Source organism: Leopardus geoffroyi, chromosome C1 (genome assembly GCF_018350155.1).
Source record: "Leopardus geoffroyi isolate Oge1 chromosome C1, O.geoffroyi_Oge1_pat1.0, whole genome shotgun sequence".
In the NCBI taxonomy this organism is placed as follows: domain Eukaryota; kingdom Metazoa; phylum Chordata; class Mammalia; order Carnivora; family Felidae; genus Leopardus; species Leopardus geoffroyi.
The window spans coordinates 80814373-80826766 of NC_059328.1; the positions used below are offsets into that span (position 1 = coordinate 80814373).

Here is a 12394-nt window from a genome sequence, read left to right on the forward strand (position 1 = left end):
CCCAAGTCAAAAATGTAGGACTCAGCTTAGACTTGTCCTCAATCATCCCCATCCCTACTCCTATGAGCAGACAGACCATCCTACCATGGTCTATACTGTAGTATAACATTCAATATCTTCCATTCGCTAAAGTATAAAGTTGAAATCCAGCCATCTTTATCATTGATAGACACAGTGAATTTGTACCCAAAAAAGCCAAAAGAGATTGTAGAAAGCAGCACTTATAAACTCAGAACATTTTCAATGTTGAAAACACATTTTTTTTCTTGAAGGAGAAAGTACTTGCTTTGAAAGCACATATGCCAGAATTGGAATGATACAGAGATTAGCATGGCCCTTGTGTAAGGGTGGCATGCAAATTTATGAAGTACACCTTTTTTTTTTTTAATAAAAGAGAGAGCGAGCGCAAGTGATAGAGAGAGAGAGGGACTCTTAAGCAGGCTCCACGCTCAGAGGAGAGCCCAATGTGGGGCTAGATCCCATGGCCTTGAGATCATGATCTGAGCCGAAATCAAGAGTTGGACAGTTAACTGACTGAGACACCCAGATGTCCCTGAAGTATACCATATTTTTAAGAAATTATACCAATTTTCCACAATCTCTGTCAGAGGATAGAAATAGAAGGAATACTTCCTAACTTATTCTAGGACACCATAATTACCCTAATACTAAAACCAGACTATGACATTACAGGGAAAGAAAACTACAGACCAGTATCTCTCATGAAGATAGATGCAAAAATCCTCAATAAAAATATTAGCAAATCAAATCCAACAATGTTTAAAAATAATTATACACCATAATCGAGTGGGATTTATCCCATGTATGTAAGGTGGTTTCAACATTGGAAAATCAACTGATGTAATGTATCACATCAACAGGCTAAAGAAGAAATATCACGATAATATCAATAGATGGAGAAAAAGCATTTGACAAAATCCAATACCCATTTGTGATAAAAGCTCTTAGTAAAGTAGGAAGAGATGAAAACTTCCTCAATTTGATAAAGAATATTTCTAGAAAACCTACAGCTAACATACTTAATGGTGAGAAGCTTTCCCACTAAGATTAGGAACAAAGCAGGGATGTCCCCTTTCATCACTCTATTTCAACATTGTACTAGAAGTCCTAGCCAACGTAATAAGATAAAGAAATAAAAGATGTACTGATTAAGAAGGAAGGAATAAAACTGTCTTTGTTTGTATATGGCGTGATCATCTATGTAGAATATCTGAAAGAACTGACCAAAAAATTCTCAGAATAAGTGATTATAGCAAGGTTATAGAATATAAGATTAATACATAAAAAGTTAATCACTTTCCTACTAAACACTGACTTTAGAAGTTAAAAACATATTACCATTTACATTAGCACCCTAAACAATGAAATACTTAGGTAAAAATCTAACAAAATATGTTCAGATCTGTCTATATGAAGAAAACTATGAAACTCAGATGAAAAAAATCAAAGAACTAAATAAATAGATACTCTACGTTTGTGTATAGGAAAACTCAATATTGTCAAGATGTCAGTTCTTCTCAATTTGATCTACAGATTCAAAGTAATCCCACTCAAAATCTCAGCAAGTTATCTTACGGATTTCAACAAACTGATTTTAAAGTTTGAATAGAGAGGCAAAAGACAGAGACTAGCCAACACAACACTCAAGAAGAACAAAGTTGGAGGACTAACACTATTCAACTTCAAGACTAACTATAAAGCTACACAATCAAGACAGTGTGGTATTGGTGAAAGAAGAGATACATAGATGAAAAGAATAGAACAGAGAGGGGTGCCTGGGTGGCTCAGTCAGCTGGGCAGCCAACTTCGGCTCAGGTCATCATCTCACGGTTCATGGGTTCGAGCTCCACATTGGGCTCTGTGCTGACAGCTCAGAGCCTGGAGCCTGCTTCGGATTCTGTCTCCCTCTCTCTCTGACCCTCCCCCGCTAACGCTCTGTGTGTGTGTGTGTCTCTCTCTCTCTCAAAAATAAATTAACATAAAAAAAAAAAAGAATAGAACAGAGAGCCAGAAATACGATTAATTGACATCTGACAAAAGAGCAAAGGCAACACAATGGAGCAAAGACAGCCTTTTCAACAACTGGATATCCACGTGCAAAAAAGAACTTCGACACAGACCCTACACCTTTCACAAACACTAACTCAAAATGTATTACAGACCTAAATGTAAAATGCAAAACTATGAAATTCCTAGAAGATAATACAGGAGAAAATCTAGATGACCTTGTTTTCAGAGATAACACCAAAGGCATGATCCATGAGAAAAATAATTGATATGCTGGCCTTCAATAAAATAAAAAATTTCTCTCCTTCAAAAGACATTGTCAAGAGAATGAAAGAACAAGCCACAGACTGGGAGAAAATATTTATAAAAGATGCATCCAGTAAAGGACTGGTACCCAAAATATACCAAAAAAAAAAAAAAAGTTTTAAAACTTAACAGTAAGAAAATGAGCAACCCAATTAAGAAATGGACCAAAGATATTAACAGGTACTTCATCAAAGAAGATAGACAGATGGCAAACCAGCATATGACAAGATGCTCCACATCATATGTCATTATGGAAATGCAAACTAAAACAACAAAATACCCATAAGAATGGGTACACACCCATAAGAAGTATAAATAAGCACAGCACAAAAGATGTTTAAGGCAGTAAAACTACCTTGTATGAAATTGCAGTGCTAAATACATGTCATTATACATTTGTCAACACCTACAGAATATACAACACGAAGAGTGAAAGATAGTGTTAACTATGGACTGTGGGTGATAATGATGTGCCAGTGTAGGTTCATCGGTGGTAATAAATGTACCACTCTGGTGCGGGATGCTGACAATGGAAGAGGCTATACGTATACAGTGGCAGAGGGCATATGGGAAATTTCTGTGCCTCCTGCTGAATTTTGCTGTAAACTTAAAATTGCTCTAAAAAATAAATTAAAAAAGTGAGAGAAAGAAACAAACGAGTATACTAACATTTCTATTAGCCATGTGATCATCTATTTGTGTATTATGGATTAGAAAATACCACAAGGATGAGTTAGTTCTTTTTGCTATTCCTAAGTTCTACAAAGAAAAGAAATTTATTGTTGACTGGAAGGCAAAAAAAAAAAAAAATCAGAATATCATTCCACATTTAGTGAAAGGTTGTACAAATTTGGAAGATAGAATTCCAATTCCAACCAGGCCTAGCAGAAATAAAAACAAGCAAAGTTCTTCATTGTATAAACAATGAAATTGAATAAAGTCAGAGGAATTGTTCTGACCATATATTTAGAATACTTTGTGCTGATCTGGCCACGCTATGATCAGAAAGCCAACTCAGAAAAGAATGAGGGATGGTGGGGGCATCTGAATTAGCCTAGAAACCTAAATACCCTAATTACTTCCATATAAAACAGGATTAAGATTCTTTACCATTCCTTATTATTGAAATTCACAAACTAAATTTGACTATTGCTTCAGTCGTCACTTTTAATGAATCAAAGTGATAGAAAGTAAAAATAATGAAAACATTTAACCAAACTTCATTTAATTATTGTTTTATCATATGAACTTTCATGTAAACATGATTTAGATCTTTCGGTGAATGTCACTGTAATCCCAAATCTCTAGTTTAGGGAAATAATAACATCCAACTCAATCAGAAGTGGAGTTGGAACTAAACTTTTATGAACTATCTTATGGTCATTTTCTCTTATTAGAGTAAGCTACCATGTTGTTGTAGTAGAGCTCAGTAAGGTTTTGCTGCTCATTAAGTTAATAATTAGTTCTCCATATTGGTTACTAAGACATACAAATGCCAGATATGGTGGTCCCCAAGGGTGTGTTAGCAGAGTTAGGGAAAGTTCTGAGGTACCTCTAATCAGACAATATTCTACAAGTTAGTCACATACCACATCTTCATATACTGGCTTCCCCTCTTGAGAACATCTATGCTTCAGAGCCAACTGGGCCTGTTCCAAATAGCCCTGCTTTGGTGGACTTTCCTAGTACATCATTTTAGAATCAAGAATCAAAGACTCTTAAAGCTGGGAGGAAACTTAAAGATCAAAAATGAATCACAGGAAAAAGTATAATCTGGTAAGATGCTGTTCAACCCTTTCTTGTGTCTACCCTGTTGATTAAACAACAAAACAAAACAAAACAAATAATCCAGAAGAATCTTCCCCTTTTATTACAGATATCAGGGTTGCTTTATGTGTAAATATAGAATTGTCTCATTTTTCCAGTGCAGGATCAAAAGCAGCCTGTATCGGAACTTGACCAAAACCTATTGTTTATTCACAATTTATCCTAACCCTTCATTTCTTCTGATGGAAGTAATTTTCCCGTGCTTTATAATAAAAACACAGCAACCAGAACCTGGATGTTTACAGTGTTTTGCCAACAACTAAAGCAAACAATACCCCAAATCTGAACTGGCTATGTAGACAAAAGAAATCAAATAATTACTTCAGAGTTCCAAAACCAATTTATTGGTCTAATGAGGGCTACACTCCAACTTGGACACTCAACTGTTTTCAGGTCCCTAGTGAGATAAATGTTTTAGCATGTATTTTTAGCCAGGAGTTATTTTTATTTTAATAGCACTGCTTTTAAATAACTTTTCCTTAAAAAAAAACCCAAAACCCAAAAACCAAATAAAAGACCCTCCAGCATTTCTAACTTTATGATTCTCTAATTGAATTATGCGATTCAATTACGAAGCAATGGTTAGTTTACTTTACCCAACTTTTATCTTTTTGCGTTTAGAATCATTCTCAGAAATCCAAATTGGCTGATTACTGAACAAGTTCTAATTACTCCCCAAAGTCCAGGGAGCCTGGACTTTTAGGATTGTTCACTGTTTGGCTGGGAAACAGGCTTCTTCTTGTAGTGCCTGATCTGCTATGGATTTAAAAACTGTCTTAAATGGCTATTTGTTCTAGGTTCTTTGAAGTACATTTGCTGCTCCTGCCTTCTGGAACTATTCTGACAGACATGCTGAAGCCTCATGCCATATTCTTCACCATGTAGTTTGTGCAGCCGGGAAAAATGGGATAATGGCTCATAAACCTGCTCTCACCTCCAAAAGAGGGCTTGGGATTTAAAACACCTCCGAATAATCGCAATGATGTTTCTGTCTAGAACCCTGATGGAAGTCAGCCAGTTCAGTCCCTAGTCCGCATGATCCCTCCTTCCTAGCCTTGCTCTTGGGGCCATGCCTGCCTCCTACATTCTATACCCCTCTGAGCATAAATGCCCTCCATGTCTCGTTGTCATCTCGGTCATCCACGGTGCCCAGCTCACGGCAGTTATTTGATGAAAAATAGTAACACATTTGTGAATAATTTATTTGCAAATAATTATAACCAGCTGTAAATAATAGCAAGCTTATAAAATAGTAATTCAGAAATAAAGAACTTCAAAGGATAGACATTCAGATTATAATCAGTAAAATCTTGCTCTGATACCTAGGTCTTAACATCCAAGGAAATGGCATCAGAAAGCAATTCTACATCAGGGTGCCTGGGTAGCTCAGTCGTTAAGTGTCCAAGTCTTAATGTCGGCTCAGGTCATGATCTCATAGTTTGTGAGATTGAGCCCTCACAGAGCAGAACCTGCTTGGAATTCTCTCTCTCACACTCTCTCAAAATAAATAAATAAGCATTAAAAAAAAAAAAAAAGAAAAGAAAAAGAAAAAGAAAACAAGTCTACATTGATAGTTGCAGGTCCTTTCCAAAAATAAAAAATAATTCAATGAATAACATTTTCCTTAAGAATCAAGCAGCATTTTGGCAGAATGGCAATAAAGGAAGACCTGAGTTCCTAAGGCTTGGTTATGTTTCCTAACCCTTTTCAATATGAAGACAGTTCAGCCATTTTAAACTTGCCGTGGCACTCTGAGGAGAGGTGAGGTCCAAGATCCCACGCTTTTTGGTAAGTAGGAGGACACGGCACACCTGGCTAGTGGGGACGGAGAGAGTCCCAGTAAGCAGTGGATCACAATTCACTTCTCAGTGGAATCAAGAGGGACAAAAGGGGGGTAGTAGAAGCAGAGATATTTAGCTGACCGACCAAGAAGGAAGACAGTGCTTTGGTGGGAGCTGAGATCAGGAGTGGCTAATTTCTATCACAGTGTGTTCCAGTTCCCTCCGTGTGAGTTATTAATGAAAGACCTCTCTAAGCACCTGACACATCACTAAACTCTGTAGGGGATAACGACAAAACCAGAAGACTTAGTTTTTGAACCTTAAAGTGCTCACAATCTAATCTGGGGAAGAAGAAAATTAACAGAGGTTAAGATGACTAGAAAACAATTACATGCTAACTTATAAGTTCAAGAGGAGTTCACAGAAGGGACAGATCTGGATAGAATGACAGTATTAGGCAAAGCTCAGAAGAAGCTTCCAGAAATGAGGGAATGAATTATGTAACTGAGAATCGGTCCCATGTTGATGAGCTCCTCCTTGATTCAGAAAGATGTCCTTGAATGGTGGCCCAGCAGAAGAAGGCTGAGATTCACTGGTAAATCCTGACAGACTGCTTTTGGAAGGGCTGGAGACTGTGATGAAAATACAACAAGAGAGCCAAAAAAGAAAGAACAGAGAAGCAAATAATCCTTGGTTGTTTTCATGCCTGAAGGGGCTCACTGTGGCATGAAAATCAACATGAAAACAGTTAGGCATACCACATCATCCAAGCTGGGCACTGTGCAGACATTCCTTGGCTTAAGTTAAAAAAAAAAAAAAAATAACTCCTTGTTAGCCTCTCGGTTTTTGGAAGAGAACATTTACCCTAGTGACCAAGGGGGCGGAGGAGGACCTAGGAATTATCACGGAGGACCCTTATGTACATACTAGTTTTGTTCACATAAGACTGTGAAGTAGGTGTTATGGTCCCTGTTGTAAAGATGAAGAAAAGGAAGTTTATGGACATTAAACAGGTCACTTAAGCTTGCCTAAATATCAGAATGGCAGACCTAGATTCTGAACCCCAGTATGTGTGTTGCCCAAGCCCATTTCCTCTTTTCCATGTAAAGAATATATACTTGGTTACCCTTAGAGAGGAGAGAAATCTATGTTTCATTTGTAGTGTAGCCTAGAGCTGAGCCTGGAGCTGGGAGTGAGAAGAACTGGTTTTTCTTGTTCATGCTTTGCTATTAGTCCTAAGACTCTGGACAAGGCATCCCCCCCCCCCCCCAACTCTATTATCTAAGCTTTAAAAAGAGAGTGTGAGATTAAATCATTGCTAAGGTATTTTCTGTACAAGTTTATGATTCTATGTGTACAAGTATCCCCACCAGGGAATAACTTACTGTGACTATTCTAACAAAAAAAAGAAGGGAAATATGAAGAAACACATTGATCTTTGTATATAGAAATCCACCAAGATAATAATAATAAGCAATTTTACAAGTATTAACTCTTCTGTCACAGGCTCTAGGACTCTAAAGAGGAAGGGTTCAGGGACAGCAGATTTGTCTTGATACTGTGCATAATAAGCCTACTGCCCTCACTAACATGACCTGCGTCTAGTCCTTCATGATGTGTATGAGACCTACCAGTCACCCCTTTATACTGCTACCACCCTTTATGGTCCTCAAGACAGAGTGTGAAGGCTAGAAAGCAACACGGTCCACTCAGGGAGCCCACACATAAGTGAAACAGAGGTAAGAGACCACACAGACCACATATCCTGCATGGGGAAGTCACTAGTGAGCTCTGGCTAATTTTTGCACTGCGGTCACGTGCCCTTCCAATTTTTCAAAAAGAGCCAGAAATGTGGGTTTTGTGCAATGTGAAATACGCTGACCAACTACATGGTCCAACTACTGACCAACTATATGAATAAGACAAAACATGTCTGTATCTGTATGTGGCCCAAAGAGCATCAGTCTGCTTCAGAATTAGCTGATAAAAAAGAAGAGTCAGGAGGCCTGAGGAGTGCTTGTCTTAGAAATGAAAAAAAGAGCTTACTGAAGTAGACAAAGAATAGGCACTGGGAAAAACCTTATCCAATTCACATCTGGATAAAGTCCATCAGTGACCCATAAGCTCTTACACATCTATCTCATAATGCTTTGAGTTTTTGTCAACACCTATCTGCTTCCTACAGCCAACAGCAACAAAACCCTTCAAACAAAGGTGAGTGCGCTGGGTTCAGGGACAGAAAAAAGGGACAGAACTGTTAAAAATTAAAACTAAGTTCTATTTCTCAATAGACCTGAGGTAACAGTATAGTTTCTGTAGCAGAAACTGATCAAGGCAGCTGCCCAAGATTGGAGGTTAACAGGCTAAACCCCAGGGTCTTTGTAAAGAAAGTAAGGTAGGAGAGGATGTCAAGGGGAAGATGAAAACTGGGGCTTCAACGTGGATCCCTCTGGGAGGTCAGAGGTGTGAATGAGAGAGAGGCAGAAAGAAAGAATGGTCAAAGCATGAAAAGAGACACAAGAGAGAAGGCTATTGGGTAGGCAAGACGGCAGGCGCATAACCAAGCTTTTGAATGCATGTATGTGAGTGATAGGTGTTCCTTGAATAAACCGTGAGGAACCCCAGAAAGAATCTAAGAGCTAAGTCACCATCACAATTTCAAGAACACATTTTGGGCTTCCACTCTATCTATGACACTATGAGGTCCAGTACGTTCAAGGAGCATGAAGTCATTCCAGCAGGAGGTGAGGAGTTAGCAGTTTTGAGTGGTAGGCAATCACCTTCTCAGCAGAGAGAGTGGCCTGTTTAAAAGCAAGTGGATCTGACATTTGTGCTTCTTCGACTGTGGCCTTTTATCATTCCCATTTGATAGGGAGGAGAAACTAAGCTCAGAGAGGCCAGATGATTAGTTTCAAGTCACACACCTAATTATCGACAAAGCTGATAGTAAAACCCAAACCTCCTGATTCCCAGTATGGCACTTTTTCTCCTGTTACCACAACTAAGATATAGCACATGGATGCAAACCAGAGAAAACAATACTATGGAAATTTAAAGAAAAAATGTGAAGCAAATACTCAGGGGGAATTCTTCATGAAGCCTGTAAAATAAAAAGGGGGAATTCTCCTATGACCCGAAGATTGGAAGTGTGCCACACAGAAGCCTCACCCAGTTCCCAGAGAGAGAAGGGAAATCCACACCTCCACGGACTCCCAGCCCCCACCCTGCCCCACTTCTGGCCTCCTTTGGCAGTGAACAGTGAGGAACTTTTTTCTCCCCATGTGACTGCACACAGGTGAATCACAGCTCCTTGAAAAGCTGAAACAGGACAGTTGGCTTAGGAATAATAAAAACAGCAACAGATCAAGTCCCTTGAGCTTTGGGTGCTGCCTCCACTAACAAGACTTATCTACAAAATCCGGTATCGTGTAAGCAAATCTTTAGAAAAACAGCATCTGGAGCTTTGAAGATGTGGACACAATTGATCTGAGCATGTGACACCTGTCTTTAGAGAAAAGCAATTATTTAGCCCATAAGAGCAAATGTGTTTTCACAAACTGTCAGCTATAAACACTTGTAAAAAATTGCTTTGTGAAAGATCTGTATAAATGGCTTAAAGGTGAAATCAGGAAGACCAAGAATGCAAAACGGTATTCTGGTAACAAACGGAATTTGCTGCCCTTTGCAACTCTACAGCTGATCCTGCCACAGATTTCATTCTTTATGATAGTATATGGAATTTGTGACATCATGACATATGAAACTTATAAATGTAGTATTCACACTTCTCAAAAGGAATGATCCACATGTTCTTCCTATAATTCAAAGGTCTTCTCAGCAGGGAACTTCTTGCTGTTTGTTAAGTTTATTAATTTGTTTTGAGAGAGAGAGAAAGAAAGTGCAAGCAGGGAAGGGACAGAGAGAAGGAGAGACAGAATCCCAAGTAGGCCCTGCACTGACAGTGCCCAATGCGGGGCTCAAACTCATGAACCGTGAGATCATGACCCGATCGATCAAGGTCGGATGCTTAACCAATTGAGCCACCCAGGCACCCGACTTCCTACTGTTTTTAAGAGTGTGCAATACCAGCTCAAGTTCTCTGGCCTATTTCTAATCCAACCCTTCCACTCCTTTAAACAAAAATGCTAAATTATCTTTTTGTGTAAGCCACAATAGTGTTTGAAATTTGCAAGGTGTTTACTTGTTCCCCTTAGTAAACCAAGGATAATCATAGTTATCAACGCTGACTGGAAAGTCTTTTTGAAGAATATTTTTATAATTATTTGCCAATGTGCCTTAGAGAAAATCAGAGTTTTTCCTTTTGACCCTGTGGAAAAGGCTCCATGGAAGGCGAGAAGCATGTGGCTGACATCTAATAAAATGCTGTCCTGGTGTAAGGAGAATCTTAACACCCATACTCCACGTAGAGAAGTAGTAACTTTTCCACAGCTGATTTAACTTCATACATGTCTAACACTAGAAAAAGAAATTCATGACCAGGAAGCTTCACTGTATTCATGCTACGAAAAATAAGGATTATACCAGGAGGCCTGGAGAAAAATCACCAAAAAGCAGCTACCAAAGAGGAAATGCTAGCCTAAAAAGGTATGGTTTCACCCAATGACTTGTGGGGAGGGAAATAAGAAATCCAAAAGACAGACTATGAAGAAGATGGCATTTAGTCCCCAGAGACTGTTACAAAACACTGACTAGCGTTTGCATATATACACTGTATGCATGTATACTTAGGGTGTGTGTGTGTGTGTGTGTGTGTGTGTGTGTGTGTGTGTGTGTATCTCTATCTCTATAGATATATATCTAGATAAATCTCTATTGATATACACACATATCTATACATGGATATCTATATATTTATATCTATGTGTTTTTTAAAATAAGGTAAAGCCCTAAGTTGTTCCAGGACACTCAGGCAGGAAAGTAAAGCAACTGTTCATGAAAATGTTTTGGAGCCTAATACAGGCAGTGGCTGTACAACACTGTGCATGTACTCACTGCCACTGAATTGTACACTTTAAAATGGTTAATTTTATGCTGTGTGAATTTCACCTCAATGAAGAAAATAAAGTAAAGCAACAGTATTCTGCTTAAGATGAATGTGAAACTTGCCACTTCCTTTTGCTTTCTTTGACAAAGGCAATATTTAAATGTTATCAAAAAATCCTTAGATGAATTCCAGGGATTAATTTAGTGGGGGCAAAAGTTAACCAAGGAGCAGTTATGTAGTGCTTTCACTCTTTCCTTCCTATATCCCTCCCTCCCCAACTTCTCTTTAACAGGTGCTGGGATTGCCAAGATGAGTAACACATCCCACCTTTCCTCAAGTTCAGAGACTGCATTTAATTTCTCAACTCTCCAGGCTGCTTCCATAGGAGCTCTGGTTCTAGACATCTCCAAATCTTTAATGAGGGCACTTGACTAGGACTGCTCCCAACCCATACTCAATTATTTGTGTTTTCTGCATTCCCTTCTTATCCTTTTTCCCTCACACCAGATGGTGGTTTTTAAAATGCTAAGCTAAAACGGGTGTTTATTGATTTTCAGATGCTATAAAAATAGAGCTATCCCCATTCATTTGAAACTTTAAAGAAGGCCCTTCAGAGGCTGTGAAACTAAGACTGATTCTAGGAATCACATATTTAACTGAAGATTGTTTCAAAGATTTTCTTTCTCTTCATCCCACCCTCTGTTCTCACTTAGCCAACCAGTGCCTCCCACCATTCTCTCCCGCAAGGCCAGAGCTCTCCCAGTTCCCTGCCTCTGACCACACGTGAGCCCTTTCTTTGGAAACAGCTTTGTTTTCATCGCGCTTCCCTTTCTCATCCTCTCGCCACTGAATTCCTTTTCCTTCGGCGTTCATTTTTGTTTTCACTGTAGCCACATTGTTATCCTTAGGAAAACATGCTAGCTTTCACCCTGAAAGGAAGAGGCCCCACCAGGCCCCGGAGCTTACAAGTGCCTGTGATGGACTGGCACAGTGAAAAGTCAGAGAGTGACACAGGCAGAGTGAAACGGGAGAGAAAACCGGTAGGCAAAGCCACGCTGGCTTCTGCAGAGAGGAAAAACGTCACGTTTGCCAAGTGGAAAAAGGATCAATTTAGAAAGGAAAGAAAAATCATTTTCAAGCTTTGGAGAGTCCCCCAAAATGAAGAAAAAGAAAAACAACTCAAAGCAATCTCTGATGATATACAGCCTAATTTTGACCCAGATTTTGTTCTGAGGTCACTCAAAATGTCAAACAGAAGTCATAACGTTTAAATTAAATACCTCATTTGTGGATGGAAGCAGCTACGGGTTGTCACCCAGCCAATGTGTCAGTGGCACAGCTGGTAATTTCACCATGCAGCTGGGAAAGGCAGTCTGTCAGTCATAAGAAACCAGATACGTGGGAGGATTTTCACATAAAATCACTTCTCACAGTGGACTCTGACCAT

The 12394-nt window shown here is 39.0% G+C and overlaps 1 protein-coding gene and 1 non-coding gene across 4 annotated transcripts in view; one reads left to right on the forward strand and one right to left on the reverse strand.

Annotated features, from left to right (window-relative positions):
• The window catches only part of ALG14 (ALG14 UDP-N-acetylglucosaminyltransferase subunit), a 101334-nt gene that overhangs the window by 32421 nt on the left and 56519 nt on the right, over window positions 1–12394 (reverse strand). The window lies entirely within an intron of this gene.
• LOC123600155 lies at window positions 279–382 on the forward strand. The gene has a single exon (XR_006713531.1). It is a non-coding gene; the product is annotated as a U6 spliceosomal RNA (small nuclear RNA).